The sequence below is a fragment of the Mesitornis unicolor genome, unplaced genomic scaffold (assembly GCF_000695765.1).
Source record: "Mesitornis unicolor isolate BGI_N332 unplaced genomic scaffold, ASM69576v1 scaffold25782, whole genome shotgun sequence".
In the NCBI taxonomy this organism is placed as follows: Eukaryota; Metazoa; Chordata; class Aves; order Mesitornithiformes; family Mesitornithidae; genus Mesitornis; species Mesitornis unicolor.
This window is the reverse complement of record NW_010167542.1, coordinates 45,518-51,920: the sequence shown is the minus strand read 5'-3', so window position 1 is coordinate 51,920 and position 6,403 is coordinate 45,518. Positions and strand designations below refer to the sequence as shown.

The window sequence follows — 6,403 nt, the reverse complement described above, 5'->3', positions numbered from 1 at the left end:
CATACCTTTTCTCAGCCTTTTCTAAGATATGGGCATCTTAAAAATACCAGAGTAATCTAAGTGCTGTTATTTTCAAAAGTCATGAAGATTTTACAGGTTGCAGAGATTGTGCTTCTCAGTTCTGCAGCACGATGTTTACAGACTACATTTTTCTAAACTCCTAGCCTTTTGTGTCTTAATGTAACCACTCAGAGAAAATACTCCAGGGCACTGGTCTTATTTGCTGGCCGTAGTTGTGTCATCTTGTTGCGTGGTTCTAATAGAGTGATCTAATGACAGCCCAGTTCTTTGATACTGCCCATAAGAAATAGGATGGATTCTGTTTAGGGGAGAGACTTTGATTTGGGAGTTTGGCCTTTGTACAGCTGTGCAGGTTTGATGTCTTGGTCACAGTATGTTAGAGCTGTTCACTTCTTTAATTTTTGGCATTTACTAAAGAGGTTTTTATGGCTTTCTTTTATACAGGATTAAATGCTAATAGTGGTTTTGTGAACGTTTCCAGCTCTGTATCCCCATATGCAGTTTGGGACTTGGCTGGCTGCCCCATCCGCGGTGGGTGTCGGAGCCACCTGTACCAGCCTGGGGAGCAAGCACCGATTTCTACTCCTGCTCTCACATTAAGCAGGATTGGCAATGCATTCAGAGGCTGCCCAAATAATGTGAATATACCCGGTGTATCTAGAGAAGACCTGAATACCTGCTTGCATCGTGTTAGGACATAAATCCAGCTCCCCTTAAGGTGCTCAGGCACATTTGGATAATGACCTGGAACAACCTGGGTAGCAGGAGGTTACATGTACCTGTCACGTCAGCCTCTGTGAGCGTGTGAGATTGCCAGCCAGCAGGCAAAAGCAGCCAATTACACCACGCTCAGAAGCATTTCATTCTTTTTTTCCATCTACCCAGCTCCACAAAGCAAATCCTGCTGTAAAGACCTCTACCTCCCGCTGGCATCACCTCCTGTCTGAGGAGATAGTGTTTAAAGCGCTCTCAATATTTCCAGCGTGGTTTTTGTGCAGATGTAGTTAAAGGCCGTGCTGGCCTCTGTAGCAGACTGCATTGAGCCACTCGATGTGTGGGGACAGTGCATGTCAGTGATGAGGGGCTGTTGGGGTCCTGTGGGCTCTGTTTTTACTACCGATGAGGGGGAATTGTTTCATCTTTATGTTTTAGTGCCCCGTATTTTTCCCCCTCTCTGTACTTGTCAGGCTAGGGAATGATTCTCACTGCTAGCAGCATACAGGGGACAGATCTCACCTGGGATCTCTGTGTCCATCCCTTGGGTAACACGGCAAAGCAAGATGTGGTGTGTTTGTGTGTGTGCCTGTGTGTCTGTGCACAAGTGTTTTGGGAGGGAATTGAGGAAGCATCCTAGCAGATGTAAACCAGCTCCCATACAAAATGTTCTCAAATCCCTGCTTCCCTCCTCCTTTTTGCTTCTCCTCTGTTACTCTGGCTCAAGGAGTTTTGATATTTTCAGCTGAGATTTTTATGCCTCTTTTTTTCATTGTGGGGCCAGGGGAAGGGAGCCAAAGCTGCAGTGATAATTGTTTCCCAATAAAAACCAGTCTGGAGCAAGAGCTGAAGGAAAGCATAGGGGATAATTCCCTTGATTTAATGATAATTTATCCTGGTCACAGGATATAGCTCAAATGGTGCTGTTCTCCAGTGCATCAAACTCTTCCTCTTCCACAGTGCTTGCACAATCTTTATCCTCTTCAGCACATTCATCTTCATGCCCTTCTCTGAACGTGTCGTCTTTGTGATCCTGCTCCTCGTTCGCATCTTCACCAGCCTGCTCTGGCAGGAGGTCACCTCACCCATGGGTGCCCACCATGTACTTGCACAAGCGACACGTCTTCTTCCTGGACTGGGTCTGGAACCAGATGTCAGTGCAGGCACTGTGGTAGGTGTGGGAACAGGACAGGATCTTCAAGTGGTCCCCTTCCTTGTTCTCTGCCATGCAGATCACACAGGTTTCATATTTGTCTCCCTGCTTGTATATGTGCAGCTTTACCTTGAGAGCCCTCTTGAACGAGCTTAAGCAAAATATAGCTGAGATAGTGGCAATAATGTTGTAGAATGTGAATATGTCCCTGAAACCCTGCACGATGCGAGCTTTCTGAAGGATTTTAGCACTGTTTTGGCAAAGAATCAAATAGTATTTTGGTGGTAGAATTCTGATGTCTGCCCCTTTCTTGCATTGCAAGTTCTTTGCAAGTGGAGGGAGACCGATTGCCCAGTGAAGAGCGATGGTATCTTATTCAGCTGCTGGGCTTCTTTGTCATCGGTCATCGTGGTAATCAGTTGCTCTGTATCCATATTGTACACGACCACAGTTTGGTATCCAGCCTGCTGGACGTGAAGGACCTTCTTGGCAAAAGTGCAGTTGTACCCCTCTGTGAGTGCAATGTACGTCTTGGAGACCTTTCTTGATGCTGAAGGACTCTCTACTGCATGGCAGGCATTTGGTGGTGTCACCCTCAACAAATACCCTGTCAGCCCTTCTGGTGGAAGTCGTGGCCCCAGGCACGCAGGCAGGGCTTTGTAAGTAATGCACTCAGAGCTGTTGTTGTAAGCCACGTAACCAAAGGCTTCTGCAAGAGCAGAATTGTAGAAGGCAGTGGCAACCACAACGCAAAGAAGCTGGAGTCGAAGATTCATGCTGAATGCAGTTGGGTAGCTCTGAATACAGATTTCAAGGCTGGTCCCAAAGGAAAATATGAAACAGTCACAGAAGCACAGTCCCACCTGGGCTTTATCATCATGCCATGACACAGCCACAGCAGGATGGAGATCTGCCCTAGAGGTTTCTGCAGGTTTTCTGTAGGCTGGGAGGTTCCCAGGACAGAACTCATCTGTTTTGTCTCCAGCTGCTAAGCAACACCCTTATGACATCTCTGCAGATCTGTGTCATGACCCTGTGCTGCATCATGTGATGTTACCGCCAACCTGCTTAAATGTCTTCTCCCTGTCGCTCTTGGTCTGCTCCACGCATGTAGCTTCTAGTTTCATCCCCTCTGAGTAGTAATAGTATCATAGGATCATCAAGGTTGGAAGAGACCTCTAAGATCAAGTCCAACTGTCAACCCCACACCACCATGCCCACTAAACCATGTCCTGAAGTGCCACATCCATGGATGCCCATTTCATTTTGCTGCTGATGTGCAGGCAGGATAAATGGGCCTCCCCTCTGCACATGTCCATTGCAGACTAGAATGCTCCGTGTTGGTGGCCAAAGCAATTTCTGGAAAATTCAGGATGGGAACAAGCCGTCAGCCTCTGTCCCCTGCTGGGGGTGTGTGGCAGCTTGGACTGGTTGGATGAACCTGCACTTTTTCCTTAAAATCATGATCTTTGAACCTAACCAAGCCAGCTAAATTGCTTAGGCTAGGGGTTTCTGCCATTTGAAATAAGTCAGTCAGTAACTGTCAGTCAAAATGGCAGCTCACAGAAGCTGAAAGTCTCTTTTTGCCTGCATGGCCTCACTCTGCCATTAGCCAAACTTCTGAGAGGGCCCCTCAGCAAGCCGCTGGGTTTGCTGAAGGAGCGGATACACGTGGGCTCTTGCTAGGGCTGAGCTGCTTGGACTCCTGTCCTACCAGAGCAAGAGTGGGTGGTGGATGAGCTTGGGAGAGCTACCAGGAACTTTTGTATTGCATCTTTTCACCTTATTTACTTTAAAGCCTCAGCTGCTGGAATCAAGTGGCTGAAAAAAAATTTAGCTTCTAGCTATAAAAACTGATCTAAAAATCTGGTGATGGTGAGAAAGCTGAAAAAAAGGAGTGGAAAGCATGAGGCACAAGTGTTGTCCCTCCCTCCCAGTGTTTGACAGCAGAAGCTCCCATTTTTTCAGGCAATTCCCAACTCATACTGCAGCGCCAGCCTGGTGGGGATGTAATAGCTCTCCTGGTTGTCAGAACGAACTAGGTCTGAATACGCAGTGAACCCAGGTCAGTTTGGAACCACAAATCCCTAAAAACCTGTACCTTTTAACAAACAGCCTTTTTTGTTTAATGATCCACTTGAGAGTAGCCCCGTGGTTTCCAGTGCAGTCGTGTTGGACCTGTAGTTAAAAAAAATCACTCGTGTACCAGGCAACTGATTTGTTACTGGCCCCCTTGGGCTCTGCTTGAGACAGATTTCACTGGGAAAAGAGCTACAGAAAATGTCAGCAGACAGTGTGTGTGCGCGCCAGAGACTCCCAGCAGCTGTGATTTCAAATCGATTTTATTTTCCCCTCATCTAAAGAGTTTTACACTTGCAGGGAGACATTTTGATGCATTTAAAAACAAACCAAGGAAAAGCGTTGGTGGGGGGGGAGGGAGCCAAATGCTTTCTAGTAGAATGAGAGATGAAGAGGAAAATGGGAGGTACACAGAGAAACCTTTTTGAGGGTGCATTTTTGGCTTGGTCTAATGCTGCTTGTGATGGCATCCATCATGTGAGTGGCCCTTAAAATCCTTGCGTCTTTACTTGCACTCAATGCTCTATTTCTGCCTCCAGATTAAAGCTGTGTGTGCTGCTGGTGACCTGCTGCTTGTGTAAGGGGAAGGGAGGTCTGTCTTTGGGGCTGGATGAGGAGCCGTGTGTCTGTGTGTGCTGTGACAGATGTGGGACCAAGAAATGATCCCCATTCTGGCTTGCTCACCAAACCCTTGGATAAAGGCAGAAATTGGGTGCTCAGTCTCCAACCTGGACCTCAGAAACTCTTAGCAGTGACTCAGAGAGATGTGGGTAGAAGGACAGGTCCTCTTCAAGAGAAGAGGTTGGAGGCCGAGGAGGAGGGGAATGAGGTACAGAGAAGGCTCTGGGGAGCGAGGAAAGTGGAAAAGCTGGAGCTGGGATGGGGAGCAGGATACTCACATCCCACCCACAGTGTAAGATAGAAAACCCTATCCCTCAGCCTCCTTTGAAATCCCTGAGGGTCTTTGCAGAAGGAAGGAGAGGAGGGCAGAAGAATAACTTTGGCCAAGATGGTCTTCAATCAAAGAGGCAATAGTGGTGTCCTGGTTTCTCCTGTGCTTTTCATTTGCATCGCTGCTGTCTGCCTCCATCATTGGTGCCCTGGACGTCTTGGTTCCCGCTGGCTGAGGTTGAGCCCAGTGTCCCACCCTGGTGTGGGGCTATGCCAGGTGCCTCCAGTCTCCCATGCTGCTTTCATTGCAGCTGGCACCATACTCTCCTCATCCTGCCCTACCCATGTTATACTCATATGTTAAATACATTGCAGATGCTCCTGGGCGTATTCCTGACCCATTTTTCTCTGGAGTCCCAGCAATCTACTTTGTCAGAATAATTGCGATTTATTTAAATGTCAACAAGCCACACGTGGGAGACAGCAGTTGTGTGCAGGAGCAGAGCAATTACAGGGAATGGGTCCCATTTTACCACTCGAACAAAGATCCAAGCTAGAAGAAAGGAAAAGACCATTTACCTCTATTAACCGGCCACTTACCCCTCCACTCCCAAAGTCCCCATGCTCCTTCAGACTTCTTTGGGGCTAACACTTAGTGCAGGAGCTGGGATATAAAACCACCTCCTCCTTTGGCTTGCATTCCACAGAAGTGTCTGCTCAGTCCAGAGGAATTTAGTGCTGATCTAGACCCACATAACTGCTGGCAAAATCTAACCCTGGTGTCCTGCTCAAGCAGCTTAAGATGTGTAACAGAGACATGGAGGAGACTGACTTATGTGGACATCATTACAACTCCAACAAAACACGAATTACAGGCTCCAGATCTAGCATTGATTTAACTGGAGGAGTAAGTCTAGATGGCTTTTTTTTTCCCCTCTGAGGTTTTTGCAGCATGAAGAGAGCAGTCTGGCAGTGGTGTGTGTTTGTACACAATCAGATTTCTTGTTTTTTATCTCTATTAGGTCAGTGTCTTGGGTCCCCAGGCAGTAGCATTGCATGGACACACAACGGCCTCTCCCTGCCCTCAGCGGCCAAAGACCAGGGGCAGAAAAAGCCATCAGGGTGTTAAATGCTTTATGCAGGACCTCTTGGGCAGTATTGCTGGTTCTACCTCGGTGCCCTTCTTATCAGGGCATGCTGCTCCTTTGGGGTCATGCTATAGGATTAGCTGAGGACCAGGCTCCCAGAGCTGAAATATTAGGGGTTTGCTCTGAAGGAAGATCTGGGGCCATCTAGTGACCTTCCAGTGAAAACCTTTGTGCTTCCAGTGCTCCCAGTTGCTCTTAAAAGCAAGGTATGTGGGACACACTTACCTCCCTCCTGCTGAGCGAGCAAGTCCCCTGCTCTGCAGCGAGCTGGCTGGAAGGCAGACCTGCACCCTCTTCTTAATGATTATTTCGCTAGGAGCTGATTTTGAAACTAGTGCATGTAACCATCTCCTTTCATCTAGGATGAAAGGAAAGGATGACCCATGTCTTTACAGAA

At 47.7% G+C, this 6,403-nt stretch overlaps 1 pseudogene; it reads right to left on the bottom strand.

Annotated features, from left to right (window-relative positions):
- Positions 1-1,820: 1,820 nt before the first annotated feature.
- LOC104536182 lies at positions 1,821-2,664 on the bottom strand (annotated as a pseudogene).
- Between the last annotated feature and the right edge of the window lie 3,739 nt (positions 2,665-6,403).